We start from the raw sequence: 17,839 nt of genomic DNA, 5'->3' as shown, positions 1-17,839 counted from the left end.
TAGTCCCTAAAGTTAGACTGCGGCTTTTAAACACATTACTCATTTTCTGGAATATATCTCAAATAAGTTTTCTTTGTAAATAAACATTCCTCTCTTCTCAACTTGGACTGGAAGTATTTTCGAAATTTGTTCTTTAGCTATTGTATCCTCAGCAGGGATGTTAGGGAACACAAACACTTTTCTGCAGTTTTTATATGGGCGCAAGATTTGACATCCACATCCCTTGAACGAATATTTCAGGTCAGGCCAAAATACTGCCTGTATGCTCTTTGTTCCTCAACTTGTATTTATAATCTGCAACAAGGAAAGCCTCTTCTTGCAACACCAGAACGCCATTACATTCAATCATCGCATTTATTTTCACTGCTGCTGCCAGCGTCATCACTTGTTTCTGCACTGCTTTCATCTCGGCGGAAATCACGGCCAAAAATCGACTACCCGGGAAGAACATTTCATTTGCGGCGGCGACGGGAAGTAGCAGGTTGTGTTGGGTTGGAGCATGGCCGGAGGGTGACGAGCTTCCTTGAGCATTTCCTTCTTCCTCATTTAGCATTGGTTGTCTTCCCATTTTTAGGATGTACATTCCGCACTTTATTTTGTAGGGCCTACCATAGAAATCAAATGCTTTCCTATAAGACAACTTGCCACTTTTAATATCACGTACGGCTTTTTCTAACAATTTTGGTTCGTAATTACCCCTCGAAGCAGCTTCTTTCTGCCTCTGACAATTTCTAGGCATTGTCCGAAATCACTCAGACTGCTTTAAATTTTCATTAAAATGTGCGTAAAACACTAAATTACACCAAAATTCCACAGTAATCGTTTATAAACACTTCAGTCAGTTGAACTCACTAAAAACCATAGTTATAATGCATTCTTTCCGACCGCGACAATCGAAAGTATCCGTTTAATGATAATGCATGAACTTTCAACATTGCCAGTGCCCACGGGAAATTTTCCAAAGTATGAAGTCGATTCGTAACAAAAAGCACAGAACGCGGGAGACATAACTTCAAGGTCAAACTAAAATACGTGCGGAAGTGCAAAGCACCGGCGGCTCGTTGTTATGCGACAAAATACGGCAAATCTGCCATGCTGTCCTGAACCACATCTGTGTCCGAAATTGCCCCGTTTGACGGGATGGTAATATAGTAAGTGAGATTGAATCAAGGCGTAGTAAAGCTAATGCAGTGAGTTCGCAGTTGCAATCAACAGTGTTCTGTAAGAAGGATGTCAGCTCCGAGACGAAACTATCTTTACATCGGCCTGTTTTCAGACCGACTTTGCTTTACGGGAGCGAAAGCTACGTGGACTCAGGATATCTTATTCATAAGTTAGAAGTGACAGACATGAAAGTAGCGAGAATGATTGCTGGTACAAACAGGTAGGAACATAGGCAGGAGGGTTCTCGGAATGAGGAAATAAATGCTAAGTTAGGAATTAACACATTGGATGAATCTGTATGCATAACCCGGCTTCGGTGGTGGGGTCATGTGAGATGAATGAGGAGGATAGGTTAGCTAGGAGAATAAAGGACTCTGTTATGGAGGGTAAGATTACCGGTACCAGTAGTTGAGAGAGACCAACACGACGATGGTTAGACTAAGTTTCTAATGATTTAAGGATAAGAGGTAGGTATAGAACAAAATAAGGCCACAGCACTAGTTGTGGCGACGTGCCGTTATAATAAATTCACAGAGGCTTGTTGACTGAACGCTGAAAGGCATAAGGGACTATAATGTTAATGCATGTGGCCTATATATGTATAAAAACCGTAAGTTTACCTACGATTTTATTTCCTTTAGTATACGAAGAGTTGAACCCTCCTTCCATGGCTGTCCACATACTGTACGTTAAGACTCATAGACCTACTTTCGTACTTTTTTTTTCCTCATCCGGAGAGGTTCTTTCTCACTGATAAATCCTTTGAGCCAGACATAGCGACACATTGCAACCAGCGCCGCCAGTGCTTTCTTCAGTAAGTGGCGTATACTCTGTAGTTGTCATTAGTAATGCATCCTTTCCTAAATTCAGCCTGTTCTACTGACTGTTACAAATGAAATTTGTTCTTCAAGAGTTCGTTTAAGTGATTAAACAACATTCAAATATACGATTTGGTTTTGAAGTGGCTGGTATGTTGTTATATAAGGCGCGTATTAGCCAATTGTATATCTTATTCCGTTAAGTGCGTTACGGATTTTCTTCATTGAGGAATAGGTATTTATATCATACTAGCTGTACTACCCGGCGTAGCCCGGTTGATTTAGGATTTTTAAGATTAGTATCACCAGTTAGTTATGTTAAAGTAAATTTTTATATAATTCTTTTCTGGGATATGGATTTTTACCATTTATTATATAGTTTTAGAGTAACTTAGATGTGTTTGATTTCAAGTTTTAAATGATTTTATTTTCGAGTAAAATTTTGTCTTTGTGGAAGCTTGAATTGATTTGGAAGTATTTGATCCTTTCAAAAAGATAATAAGTGATAACTTCATGAATTTATCCGTCACGGTACAGATATGACCTACACGATTTCAACTGTCAATGAGACTCTCTCCAATCAGTCTCGAACACAGTGGATTCAACACTAATCTCGGTCATTTTAGACTATTTACTACAAAACCCCTTTCAGTGTCCCGTCTCAAAGGAGGCTGAACGTCGACTTAAACGATATTCAGAGGACCACAACAATGAATTCGACATTAATATAGGTTTATTTTTATTTATTGGTGACAAAAGGTCCCATGAGCCTCTGGCTCGTGATAGGGACAATGCAGTAGGCTACATACTTTTTTTAAGGCGACACAATAATTACATTTCATATACAATTTCTTTTTCTGTAAAGTGACAAGTACTTTTTTTTACATGTTAGGACCATAGTTTTTCAGAAGTATATTCAGATATTGCATGGCTGTAATATACTAAATTTGGAAAATATATATATTGTTGTATTAATTAAAGAAAGTTATATAGAGATTATATTAAGATATCTGTAAAAGAGTAATATTCCTTCAGTTTTTTCTTAAAACATATAACCGTTTTAGAGTTCTTTATAACAGGAGGCAACACATTATATTCCCTAAACATTGATGATTCTATGCCTTTCGCTCCATACTTTACTGAATTAGAGTGAGAGGGATATATCCTTTATGATCCTCTAGTTTCATATCCATGAATTTCACTAAAATGGGAGAAGTTAACAGTAGAATGGGTTAATTTCCTGTCTAGCTTATACATAAAGACTGCTGATGATAAAGCAATTTTTTTATGGAATGGCAGAATATTAGACTCTGAAAAAACTTCATGTGACGGTTTGAGGAAGGGAAATCCATACATGATTTTGATGGCTCTTTTTTTGTAGGATTTCCAAATTATTAAAGTAATCTTTCCTATATCTTCCCCAAATAAAGCTTGTGTACGTTAGATGTGGGTGGATCATTGCATAATATATACACTTCAATTGTTGAGAAAAATTACTGTATCTTAATCTGTGCATTATTCCTATCAAAGGGCTAATTTTGCTGATTACATAATCAATATGTCTTTTCCAGGAAAGTGTTGAGTCTAATATTATACCAAGATACTGAACCCGTCATGCCGGGCTCAGCTCGGCCGGTGTGCGAGAGTCTCAGGGGTAGACCGTTCGCTTATCGGCTGTGCAGAAAATTTTAAGGGCAGGGATAGCTTAAGGACTAGCAGCAAATGAAAGGAACGCTAAAATAGATTTTTCACATTTATTATAACTTTTTTTTGCTACGGGCTTTACGTCGCACCGACACAGATAGGTCTTATGGCGACGATGGGATAGGAAAGGCCTAGGAGTTGGAAGGAAGCGGCCGTGGCCGTAATTAAGGTACAGCCCCAGCATTTGCCTGGTGTGAAAATGGGAAACCACGGAAAACCATCAACTATATTAACACATCCCGCTAGAATGTACAACGTTCACATGTGTTTGCGCTGCTACTTTAGCATGACCTAAGCGAACGAACTGAAAGCATAAAGAATAGCGATGTTTGAAAATCTTGCGTACATAGTAGCAGTAAGAATAGCAAGGTTTACAAGCGTGTACATATCACCTTTTGATAATGCATACATCAACTATCGTACTAAACAACCTCTACGCGAGCGTGCGACCATCGCTTGCACTTGTGCTGCTATCTTAACATAACCTATGTGCACGAACTTAAAGCATAAAAAATAGTTATGTGTAAGTGAACATAGCAGAGTGTTAACTACGTAGGTGTAGACATTGAACTTTGCATGCTGAAGCAGCATACTACGTGACCGTGACGTCATGACCACGTGCTCTTGTTTGGTAAACATAGCCACGTGCTTTTTTGACAGCTGTCTTCTTGACGGACCCTAACCTCACTTTGAAGGGCAATAGAGCGTCGCTAACCTCACTGCTGCCATCTTTACGGCAGTAAACCTCAAGGCTGCCACCTTATGCATGTTATAGCGCGGAATTTAAAATCCAACAGCAGAACGTCGCTAACCTCACTCTTGCCATCTTGATGGGCTTAAACCTTACTGTTGCTACCTTGGTTATACGCTTTTGTGTTAGTTTACTGTTAATCGCTAAGCTGTTCGCATCATCGAAGTTGAGAGTAACAAATGTCGAGTAGATTTAAAGAAGAATCTGATAGCAGAAGATAAAAGTCCGTCATGGAAAAACCTATTTCTAGGTATATTTGCGAAGAGTGTGGAAAAGCATTTTCCCGAAGCTATCACAGGAGACGTCATGAGATATCATGTAGGACGATTTTTCAATGCAAACATTGTAGAAGAGAGTTCAAGAACGCATACAACGCTCAACGTCATGAAGCCGCGTGTAATGTAGCTTCGTCGGGAACAAAATACAAAGAGCTCGACCATATTCCAGCGAACACTGATTTATGTTTAAAAAGTACACCTCTGCGAGAGATTTTTAATTCTCCCTTGTTGTCTAGGCCTGCTGCAAGTTCTGTTACTGAGCACAAACTTCAAGATAAAGAGAGGCAAGATCATGATTATGATAATAAGGATAATGATGTTGATCAAAACAGTAGTAAAGAGAAAGTAGTAGAAGAAGAAAATTCATTGCCATTACAGCTTGATGATTTTACTTCATTTCCTAAGCCTACTACACGTTCTGTCGAAGTGCAAACATCTCAAGAAGAGATGCAAGGTAAAGAAGAAGGAAATTTCAACGCTTCATCGCTATCGAAACAAGTTATGTTTGTACCTAGAAACGCTACTGCTGAAGCACGTATTATATCAAAACAAGTCCCTGCACATCAACTGTCTGCATATAGACTCAAAGTTCACAACAAGCCTCTGTTACCCTATGTAGATATAAGCTACTGTAAAGACCCCAACGTACTGGTAAAACGTTTACAACTGCTAAGAGCCTATCATGATGCTGGTTACACACAGTACAAAGAAGATATTTTTGAAATAGAGCATGAATTACGTCGTGTTGGTATTATTAAGTAAGCGCTTACCCTCACCTAAGTCATCCATCTGTAGTATATAGTCGATCGAGTAGCTATATTCGTATAGATTATTTCCCAACATTCTCCCTTCCTTAGGGTGTTAACTCCGCCTCTAGTTGTAGAGCCGGTCTCAAGCCCGGATAAAGAGAGGAGAGGCACCCTAGCCCTTTAGCCCTTTAGCCCTTTAGCCCTTAAGCCCATTAGCCCTTTTGCCCATTAGCCCTTTAGCCTATTAGCCCTACAAGGAATGTGCGGTAATCTAATCTTCTTAGAACAAAGGTATCCCCTGACATGTTGTATTCAGTACAGTGTTCTGTTCTACTTATTTAGTGTTCTAAACACTTCAATCAATGTTCCGATCACATGATAAAGTTAACAGCATAGAGTGCAGTGTTCGATTCTAGTCTTGTTATGTTTCTTTAGTGATTTGCAAGTCTAAACATGCATAATGACGTCATCACTGCAGCACGTGCTTACTCTAGCTATCCCGATGCAGGTTTATGCCTTGACATAAGAGGAGGCCTTAACAGCTTATGTATAGCCGCTATTGTTTAAAGGTAGCTGCTGTTAAGAAAAAGCACGTAGAATTTTTCAAATTACATTTCAAAGGTATGAGGTTTAGTGAAGTAAAGATACCTGCACGATGCAAAGCTAGCTTTCTTCATCAGAGCAGCCACCATCTTGTGTGAGCACCTCTAGACTGTATCATAAGGAGCTGTGTATAGTCACCGTCTTGTCGCTGCTACCTTGCGCAAGCACCCCTAGGGTGTCTCATAAGAGCAGCAGCCATCTTGTGCAAGCGCTCTTAAGCTGCCTCATAAGAAGCTATGTATAGCCCCCATCTTGTAGAATTAGATAGCTGCCAATGCCAAAGGGCCTAAGTAGGGATCGAACCGTCGATCTCATCATTAGACTATGTTTTTTCTTGTTCCTAATACTGCAAACCTAGGTATCAGGTTTTGCTCTACGATGCACCGTTTTCGAGATATTTAACATTTTGCATTTAAGCCCCAAATTTAATGAATCGAACCTGCACGGCACGTTATACTCTCTACCATAGCTAAACCTGATCATGTTACGAATACTTGCTTCAATACAGGCTAAAACAGAGCGAATGCCAAAGGGCCTAAGTAGGAACCGAACCGTTGATCTCATCATTAGACTATGTTTTTTTATGCTATCATGTACCTCATACTGCGAACCGAGGTATTGGGTAGAAAAATTTTGTCCGTTTTGCTCTACGATGCACCGTTTTCGAGATATTTAACATTATGCATTTAAGCCCCAAATTTAATGAATCGAACTAGCACGACACGTTAGCCTCTAAGCTAAGAGCAGCAGCCATCTTGCGCAAGCACCCTTAAGGCGTCTCATAAGGAGACGTGTATAGCCGCCATCTTGTGTCCGCCATCTTGCGCAAGCATCCTTAGGGCGTCTCAAGCCATCTTGTGCAAGGACACTTAAGCCGTCCCATAAGAGCAGTCGCTATCTTGAGTAAGCATCCCTAGGGCATCTCATAAGGAGCCATGTATAACTACCATCTTGAGCAAGCATCCCAAGGGCGTCTCATAAGAACCTGTGTATAGCAGCCATCTTGCGTAAGCACCCTTAAGGAGTCATGTATAGCCGCCATCTTATGCAATTAGCGTCGAGAGAGGGCCGCCGTAGAATTTCTCTTTTTAAATTATCCACCACCACATTTCAAAGGTATCTAGCTAAAGATGGCAGCACTGCGGATGACAGGTGATGAATTTACATCTACTACGATAAAGAGGGCAGCACGGTGCTCTCTGGATTAAAGATGGTGGATGACAGCTGCACGTGGCTATGTTTACCAAACAAGAGCACGTAGAATTTACCACCACCACATTTCAAACTAAAGAGGGCAGCACTATGCTCTGTTGATTAAAGATGGCGGATGGTAGCTGTCAAAAAAGCATGTGAGTTTGTTTCCAAACAAGAGCACGTGGAATTTTTCAATTTGCCGCCACCACATCTCAAAGGTATCTAGCTAAAGATGGCAGCACGGTGCTCTCTTGATTAAAGATGGTGGATGATAGCTAGCAGAACTTTTCAAATTGCCCGCTACTACGTGCTTAAGGTAGTAGCCATAAAGAGGGCAGCACGGTGTTCTGTGGATTAAAGATGGCGGATGACAGGTGATGAAATTGCCCGCATGATAGCAGCACGGTGCTCTGTTGATTAAAGATGGCGGATGACAGCTGTCAAAAAAGCACATGGCTTTGTTTCCAAACAAGAGCACGTGGAATTTGCCGCCACCACATTTCAAACTAAAGAGGGCAGCACTGTGCTCTATAGATTAAAGATGGCAGATGACAGCTGTCAAAAAAGCACGTGAGTTTGTTTCCAAACAAGAGCACATGGAATTTTTCAATTTGCCGCCACCACATAGAGGGCAGCACGGTGCTCTCTTGATTAAAGATGGCTGCTGTCACGTGGAATTGTCTGCCACCACAGGTATCTAGCTAAAGAGGGCAGCACTGAGGTTTGCGATGCAAGATGGCTGCTGTCAAAAAGCAGTTTTCAAATTATCCACCACCACATTTCAAAGGTAAGTAGCTAAAGAGGGCAGCACTGTGCTCTATGGATTAAAGATGGCGGATGACAGCTGTCAAAAAGCACGTGGATTTGTTTATCTCGAGCTAGTGAGGTTAAGTTGGTAGCACTAAGGTTTAGGCCCGCCAAGATGGCAGCACTGCCGATGACAGGTGACGCAAGAGGGCAGCACAGCGCTCTGTAGTTTAAAGATGGCGGATGACAGCTGTCAAATAGCACGTGGCTGTCAAAAAGCACGTGGCTTTGTTTATCTCGAGCTAGTTAGGTTAAGTTGGTATCACCGAGGTTTATTCCCGTCAAGATGGCAGTACTGAGGTTAGCGATTCGTTGTTGTCGATGACAGCTGTCAAAATGCACGTGGCTTTGTTTACAAATCTATCAAAAAGCACGTGGCTGTCAAAAAACACGTGGCTTTGTTTACCTCGCGCTAGTGAGGTTAAGTTGGCACTACTGAGGTTTAGGCCCGTCAAGATGGCAGTGCTGAGGTTAGCGATGCGTTGTTGTCTGTCAAAAAGCACGTGACTGTCAAAAACACGTGGGTTTGTTTACCTCCTGCTAGTTAGGTTAAGTTGGCACTAGTGAGGTTTAGGCCCGTCAAGATGGCAGCAGTGAGGTTAGCGATGCGTTGTTGTCGTTGACAGCTGTCAAAAAGCACGTGGCTTTGTTTACAAATTCAAATTTCCCGCCAGAATTCAAATTTCCCGCGCCGCGGGCGGAGGAGGAGGCGGCCGAACCATCCAATTATACTACTCATGTATTCCGGTTTTTTCGTAAAATGTACTGATTTTGAGTGTGTTTTACGGTTGTACGGATGAACGACGTTATTGAACGGTTTTTTAATATCCGCGCTTGGTTTCGCTTTCTGCGGTCAAATCGGGTTTGTTTGACTTTCGATAGTAGTAGTATAGTAGGCGGGTTCTGCCGCCACCTCCACCTCAGGCTCCCAGTGGCCACTTCCACCTCCACCTCAGCCAGAGGCCTCCCAGTGGCCACCTCCACCTCCACCTCAGCCAGAGGCCTCCCAGATGCCTCCTCCACCTCCCGCGGGAAATTTGAATTTGTAAACAAAGCCACGTGCTTTTTGACAGCTGTCATCGACAACAACGCATCGCTAACCTCAGTACTGCCATCTTGACGGGCCTAAACCTCAGTAGTGCCAACTTAACCTAACTAGCATGAGGTAAACAAAGCCACGTGCTTTTTGACAGCCACGTGCTTTTTTGACAGCTGTCATCCGCCATCTTTAAACCACAAAGCACTGTGCTACCCTCTTTCGTCACCTGTCATCGGCAGTGCTGCCATCTTGACGGGTCTAAACCTTAGTGCTACCAACTTAACCTAACTAGCGTGAGGTAAACAAAGCCACGTGTTTTTTGACAGCTGTCATCCACCATCTTTAATCTATAGAGCACAGTGCTGCCCTCTTTAGCTACTTACCTTTGAAATGCGGTGGCGGATAATTTGAAAAATGCTTTTTTTGACAGCAGCCATCTTGCATCGCAAACCTCAGTGCTGCCCTCTTTAGCTAGATACCTGTGGTGGCAGACAATTCCACGTGACAGCAGCCATCTTTAATCAAGAGAGCACCGTGCTGCCCTCTATGTGGTGGTGGTAAATTCCACGTGGTCTTGTTTGGAAACAAACTCACGCGCTTTTTTGACAGCCGTCATCCGCCATCTTTAATCACAGTGCTGCACTCTATGTGGTGGTGGCAAATTCCACGTGCTCTTGTTGGGAAACAAAGCCACGTGCTTTTTTTTGACAGCTGTCATCCGCCATCTTTGAACACTGTGCTGCGGGCAATTTCGTCAGCTGTCATCCGCCATCTTTGAGAACAGTGCTGCACTCTATGTGGTGGCGGTAAATTCCACGTGCTTTACAAACCTATGCGCTTTTCTGACAGCTGTCATCCGCCATCTTTGATAACAGTGCTGCCCTCTATGTAGCGGTGGCAAATTCCAAGTGCTTGACAAACCTATGCGCTTTTCTGACAGCCGTCATCCGCCATCTTTGAGAACAGTGCTGCCCTCTATGTGGTGACGGCAAATTCCACGTAGAAACAAAGCCATGTGCTTTTTTGACAGCTGTCATCCGCTATCTTTAATCACCGTGCTGCCCGGTGGCGGCAAATTCCACGTGCTCTTGTTTGGAAACAAAGCCATGTACAGCTGTCATCCGCCATCTTTAATCACCGTGCTGTCCCCTCTTTAGCTACTTACCTTTGACAGCTATCATCCGCCATCTCTAATCACCGTGCTGCCCGGTGGCGGCAAATTCCACGTAGAAACAAAGCCATGTGCTTTTTTGACAGCTGTCATCCGCCATCTTTAATCACCGTGCTGCCCGGTGGTGGCAAATTCCACGTGCTCTTGTTTGGAAACAAAGCCATGTGCTTTTTTTGACAGCTGTCATCCACCATCTTTAATCACCGTGCTACACTCTATGTGGTGGTGGTAAATTCTATGTGCTTTACAAACCTATATGCTTTTCTGACAGCTGTCATCCGCCATCTTTAAGCTGTAAATCCCCGATTCTCGACAGATTCTTAATCCGAGTTCTTTGACGTCAGGAAGTGCAACCGGTCGAAACAATAGTGTATGAGGCTAGATACTGCCAGTTTTGCATCAGGAAGGGCGACTAGTCTTAAAACAAATTCTTGTGATTTAAAAATCTTAGTCAGGAAGGGCATCCGGCCGTAAAACAATAGTTCGTGATTTAAAATCTAAGAAGTGCATCTAGCTGTAAATCCCCGATTCCCCGTGTTAGACGTTGTAAAACAGATTTTTAATCCGAGTTGTCAGGAAGGGCAACCGGTCGTAAAACTATAGTGTATGAGGTTAGATACTGCTAGTTTTGCATCAGGAAGGACAACTCAACAAATTCATGCGATTTAAACACATTTTTATTCCCAAGAGAATCGAACCCGAGACTACCGGGTGAGAGGCATGCATACTGTAGGCTATAGATTTGTTCTACAGTCCTCGAAGTATCGGCACAGTCATTCTGAGCGAGTTGTGTGGAATGCGTGTGTTAGCTGAAATTGTACACGTATCTTCCGGCTCGACCTTGAACGAGGACACTACATGCTGATAAGCAGCTTGTAACTCGTGAAGGTCTTCTTAGCTGAGTACCATTCAAGCTCTTAAAACACAGTACCAATTAACGTTGTAAAATATTTTGAAATAGTCCTCCTCTGTGGTGTAGTAGTTAGCTGCTACCCTCGGAGGTCCGAGTTCGATTCCTGGCTCTGCTACGGAATGTGTAGCATTTAGCCTATGTAAGTTCCTAACGTAAAATATCATGATTGTACGGAGAGGTTAAAACACACACAGTGCCTACTCCTATCGAAAGAGCCTGCACGGTACCGGCATGTAGGCTTCTCCTGGTGAAGAAGCTTGCACATGGTTTAACGCCTCCTATCAACAGCCCTTACTTAATGCTGGCTTTCTTGCACACCCCGCCTCACACCATAGTTTTACGACCGGCTGCCCTTCCTGACTAGGATTTTAAATCGCAGTATACGCGATAAATTTGTTGTAGCGGGTTTTATAACTAGATATCCCGGTACCGACACATAGCCTACCCCACTGAAGAAGCCTGCACAAGGCTTATTGCCTCCATCCGACAAATGAATCAGCATCAACACTCTTGTACTCAAAAAATCATTTTCGAAGGAGTCTGCACAAGGTTTAACGTCCCCATCAACAGCCCTTACTTAATGCTGGCTTTCTTGCACACCCCGCCTCACACCATAGTTTTACGACCGGCTGCCCTTCCTGACTAGGATTTTAAATCGCAGTATACGTGATAAATTTGTTGTAGCGGGTTTTATAACTAGATATCCCGGTACCGACACATAGCCTACTCCCGCCGAAGAAGCCTGCACAAGGCTTATTGCCTCCATCCGACAAATGAATCACCGTCAAGTCTTGTACTCAAAAATCATTTTCGAAGGAGTCTGCACAAGGTTTAACGTCCCCATCAACAGCCCCTTACTTAATGCTGGCTTTCTTGCACACCCCGCCTCACACCATAGTTTTATACGACCGGCTGCCCTTCCTGACTAGGATTTTAAATCGCAGTATACGCGATAAATTTGTTGTAGCGGGTTTTATAACTAGATATCCCGGTACCGATACATAGCCTACTCCGCTGAAGAAGCCTGCACAAGGCTTATTGCCTCCATCCGACAAATGAATCACCGTCAAGTCTTGTACTCAAAAATCATTTTCGAAGGAGTCTGCACAAGGTTTAACGTCCCCATCAACAGCCCTTACTTATAGCTAGCTTTTTTGCACACCCCGCCTCACACCATAGCTTTATACGGCCGGTTGCCCTTCCTGACTAGGATTTTAAATCGATATCCCGACATAGCCTACTCCTACCGAAGAAGCCAGCTTAACACCTCCATCCAACAAATGAATCACCCTCAAACACTCTTCAATCATTCTCGCTACTTCGGAAGATAGCGGGTTCGAACTGGAAGCCGTAAATGTTAGGCGAGGGACCTGCGCGATCGTCATAACATGATCTAGCTAGATGCCCTTCCCGACGGCATAAGTTACCAGGATTTGAATCGCGTACACCGACTAGAAGAAGCCTGCACATAGCTTAACGCCTCCATCCGACGAATGAATCACCCTCAACATTCTTCAATCATTCTCGCTACTTCGGTAGATAGCGGGTTCGAACTATAAGCCGTAAATGCTAGGCGAGGGGCCTGCGCGATCGTCGTTACATGATCTAGCTAAATGTAGTTTTAGCCCAATACCTTTAAGTGCCTACAGGTAAGGAATACCGCGGATGTAGCTTAGTACCCTCCCGTTTAAGTCCAGAAGTCGAGGATCGCGCGCTAACTTTCCAAGGCTCGATCCACTGCAGAACTCTTAAATTCTGACACCTCGGCGTCAACAGGAGGTTCGATTCCGGCTTAAATACGTCAGCCTGCGGGACTACAGGAGTGCTCTTGTTGCATTCGTTCCGACTGTACTGCAGTTGTCAGCGATTTTTTCACATCCGCTTGTAACAAGCAGCATATTTACTCACCGCAGTCTGCGTGAAGTGCTCACAGTTCTCTGTATGCGTTTATCACGTACACATCTCCCGTCTAAGTACTGTCTGCTGTGAATATTATTCTTCAGCCTTTATCTGAAGGTAAGCTAGAACTGTTAGCAAAGCAACTTCTACGCTAGGTAATAGACATCTACATTCATATATGTTTGTTCTTTTCTTTTTAGGTACCGTTCGAGTTACAGGCTTGAAAGTACGCATTTTATTCATCCGAGTAACAGTCTGCAGCACATGCATTTTTAAGGTATGTTTTCGAACTTTGAGTTTGTAAAGATAACTAGGCTAGCTGATACACCCTACACTACATTCATATATGTTTGTTCTTTTCTTTTTTAGGTACCGTTCGAGTTACAGGCTTGAAAGTACGCATTTTATTCATCCGAGTAACAGTCTGCAGCACATTCATTTTTTTTAAGGTATGTTTTCGAACTTTGAGTTGTAAAGATAACTAGGCTAGCTGATACACCCTACACTGCATTCATATATGTTTGTTCTTTTCTTTTTAGATTCGACCAGAATATTATCATTCAACTTTCAGGCTTGAACGCACGCATTTTATTCATCCGAGTAACAGTTTGCAGCGCGAAGATTTTAAGGTATGTCTGACCTCTATTCGTTGAAACTTGGTTTCTTGTAAAACATCGTAACTTTAGTCTATTGATAAATAGTTGTTCTCTTTAATCCTTACGCGGGGTACGTACATAGCTATGTCTGCCCTCAACAGGTTGAAAGTTGGTTTCTTCCGAACATCGTAACTTTAAGCTAATCATAAATAGTTGTTCTCTTTAATCCTCACGCTATAGACGTGGTATAATTTCAAACACGTACACATAGCTATGTCTGACCTCAACGGGTTGAAACTTGGTTTCTTCTGTAACTTTAGTCTATTGATAAATAGTTATTTTCTTTAATCTGCATGTCATAGAAGAGGTTAATCTTATAATTTCAAACACGCACGCATAGCTATGTCCGTCCTCAACAGGTTGAAAGTTGGTTTCTTCCGAACATCGTAACTTTAGTCTATTGATAAATAGTTGTTCTCTTTAATCAACATACTATAGACGTGGTATAATTTCAAACACGTACACATAGCTATGTCTGCCCTCAACGGGTTGAAAGTTGGTTTCTTCTGTAACTTTAAGCTAATCATAAATAGTTGTTCTCTTTAATCCTCACGCTATAGACGTGGTATAATTTCAAACACGCGCACACATAGCTATGTCTGCCCTCAACAGGCTGAAACTTGGTTTCTTCTGTAACTTTAAGCTAATCATAAATAGTTGTTCTCTTTAATCAACATACTATAGACGTGGTATGATTTCAAACACGTACACATAGCTATGTCTGCCCTCAACGGGCTGAAATTTGGTTTCTTCTGTAACTTTAAGCTAATCATAAATAGTTGTTCTCTTTAATCTACATACTATAGACGTGGTATAATTTCAAACACGTACACATAGCTATGTCTGCCCTCAACAGGCTCAAACTTGGTTTCTTCTGTAACTTTAAGCTAATCATAAATAGTTGTTCTCTTTAATCAACATACTATAGACGTGGTATGATTTCAAACAGGCACACATAGCTATGTCTGCCCTCAACGGGCTGAAACTTGGTTTCTTCTGTAACTTTAAGCTAATCATAAATAGTTGTTCTCTTTAATCTACATACTATAGACGTGGTATAATTTCAAACACGCACACATAGCTATGTCCGTCCTCAACAGGCTCAAACTTGGTTTCTTCTGTAACTTTAAGCTAATCATAAATAGTTGTTCTCTTTAATCTACATACTATAGACGTGGTATGATTTCAAACACGCACACATAGCTATATCTGCCCTCAACGGGCTGAAACTTGGTTTCTTCTGTAACTTTAAGCTAATCATAAATAGTTGTTCTCTTTAATCTACATACTATAGACGTGGTATAATTTCAAACACGCACACATAGCTATGTCTGCCCTCAACAGGTTGAAAGTTGGTTTCTTCCGAACATCGTAACTTTAAGCTAATCATAAATAGTTGTTCTCTTTAATCCTCACGCTATAGACGTGGTATAATTTCAAACACGTACACATAGCTATGTCTGACCTCAACGGGTTGAAACTTGGTTTCTTCTGTAACTTTAGTCTATTGACAAATAGTTATTTTCTTTAATCTGCATGTCATAGAAGAGGTTAATCTTATAATTTCAAACATGCACGCATAGCTATGTCTGACCTCAGCAGGCTGAAACTTGGTTTCTTCCGAACATCGTAACTTTAAGCTAATCATAAATAGTTGTTCTCTTTAATCAACATACTATAGACGTGGTATAATTTCAAACACGTACACATAGCTATGTCTGCCCTCAACGGGCTGAAACTTGGTTTCTTCTAAAACATCGTAACATTAGTCTATTGACAAATAGTTATTTTCTTTAATCTGCATGTCATAGAAGAGGTTAATCTTATAATTTCAAACATGCACGCATAGCTATGTCTGACCTCAGCAGGCTGAAACTTGGTTTCTTCTAAAACATCGTAACTTTAGTCTATTGATAAATAGTTGTTCTCTTTAATCCTCACGCTATAGACGAGGTGCGTACATAGCTATGTCTGCCCTCAACGGGCTGAAACTTGGTTTCTTCTGTAACTTTAAGCTAATCATAAATAGTTGTTCTCTTTAATCTACATACTATAGACGTGGTATAATTTCAAACACGCACACATAGCTATGTCCGTCCTCAACAGGCTTAAACTTGGTTTCTTCTGAACATCGTAACTTGAGTCTATTGATAAATAGTTATTTTCCTTAATCTGCATGTCATAGAAGAGGTTAATCTTATAATTTCAAACACGCACGCATAGCTATGTCTGACCTCAGCAGGCTGAAACTTGGTTTCTTCTAAAACATCGTAACTTTAGTCTATTGATAAATAGTTGTTCTCTTTAATCCTCACGCTATAGACGAGGTGCGTACATAGCTATGTCTGCCCTCAACAGGCTGAAACTTGGTTTCTTCTAAAACATCGTAACTTTAGTCTATTGATAAATAGTTATTTTCTTTAATCCGCATGCCATAGGAGAGGTTAATCGTATAATTTCAAACTCACAGTCATGTCCGACCTCTATAGGTTGAACATCGCAACTTTAGGCTAATCTCTATTGGTTGTTCTCTTTTCAGATGTTTCCCTGCTCGCAGTGTGATATAACGTTTACAAGAAGAGATGCCCTCACACGACATTTACAAACCAAACATAGAGAAGCGTCTACGTTCACCTGCGAGCAGTGTGAGACATCGTTTACAAGGCGAGATAACTTCATGCGCCATATGAAATCAAAACACCCTAGCATAACATCTGCTTTATGTGATGCTTGCGGGCTGTACTTCGCTAATGTAGAGCAATACCAGGCTCACTTAGCAGAGGTACATCAGATATCTACTTGCCCTCAGGTAGTAGTAGGGAAAAAGCGTGCAGCTACTGATGTAGCTGTAGAAAGTACTAATAGTAAAAAACCTAGAAAAAATCATGAACTTCAAACTATTCACTGCGAGCACTGTAACACTGATGTTCCATCTTCGCATTTTCAGGGGCACTTACGGAGTAATGCGCATAAAAAAATGCGTGTAGAAGTGGTAGTAACGCAAACATCGAGGAAATTAATACAGCATTTAAAAGTAGGATTGCTAGTTACCGAATTCGCACCAGTCAAAAGTTTCAGAGCACTTCAAACTTTTTAAATTGCGTTCAACCGGATGTACAACAGCTTCTTGCTAAATCTTTGTCCAATCATAGTTTATTTAAAGTTAATTTTGAACTTTTCGCCTTGTACATTAAAAGCACGGATGAATCCGAAATAACGGACATTAAATCATTTAATACGAAGAATTTTGTCATAAGTGAGTCGACTAATTTTGGTGATGTACTTAGGGATGTCTCTAACATTATTTCAACTAAGAGCGAGGAATTTCAGGAAAAGGAATCAGGGTGGGCTTTAGTTGAGATAATGTATCTAGAAGTTAACATCAATAAGTACAATCCTATGCGTGGATCTTCGCACATTGAGCTGCCGACATGGATTCAGCAAAGAAAAGCTGTTGTAAACATCCAAAACAATGACGAAGCATGTTTTGCATGGGCGGTGATGTCGGCTTTAAATCCTGCTAAATCGAATGTAGCGTATAGAACATCATCGTATCCACACTATTCAACGCAGCTAAATTTCGATAGTATAGAATTTCCTGTGCAGATAAAGGATATTAAGCGCTTTGAGGAACTAAATAACATTAGTATTAATGTGTATGGTGTAGAGAAAAAGTCTGTAGTAGGTCCTCTGTATTATACATGTCATAAGAAGAGTACTCACGTTAATTTACTCTATATTGAAAACAGTGAGAATAGCCACTTTTGCTGGATTAAAAATCTGAGTAGACTTGTTGGTAGTCAATTGTCAAAAGATAAGTGTAAAAAGTGGCTATGTGATGGATGCTTGCAGTATTTTAGAACTGAAGACCAGTTAACGAAGCATTCCAAGAATGACTGCAATCATGTACGTACAGAGATACCTACTACAGGCAATAATGTTTTAAAATTTACAAATTTTCACAAGCAGATGTGGGTACCGTTCGTGATTTATGCAGACTTTGAAGCCATCCTCACGCCATGCAACACATGCTCACCTAATCCTGACAACTCTTTCACTAATACTACGCACATGCATGTCCCGTATAGCTTCG

The 17,839-nt window shown here is 41.4% G+C and overlaps 1 protein-coding gene across 1 annotated transcript in view; it reads left to right on the top strand.

Moving 5' to 3' along the window:
- The first annotated feature begins 1,270 nt into the window (after positions 1-1,270).
- Positions 1,271-17,839, top strand: part of LOC137503025 (uncharacterized) — a 70,919-nt gene continuing 54,350 nt past the window's right edge. The window contains exon 1 of the mRNA XM_068230403.1: positions 1,271-1,384. The gene's annotated coding sequence lies outside the window, so the exon portion shown is untranslated. The remainder of the gene's footprint in view (positions 1,385-17,839) is intronic.

Source organism: Anabrus simplex, chromosome 14, assembly GCF_040414725.1.
Source record: "Anabrus simplex isolate iqAnaSimp1 chromosome 14, ASM4041472v1, whole genome shotgun sequence".
Taxonomy (NCBI): domain Eukaryota; kingdom Metazoa; phylum Arthropoda; class Insecta; order Orthoptera; family Tettigoniidae; genus Anabrus; species Anabrus simplex.
Note: the sequence above shows the minus strand (reverse complement) of the source record. Positions and strands in the feature narration are given on the sequence as shown.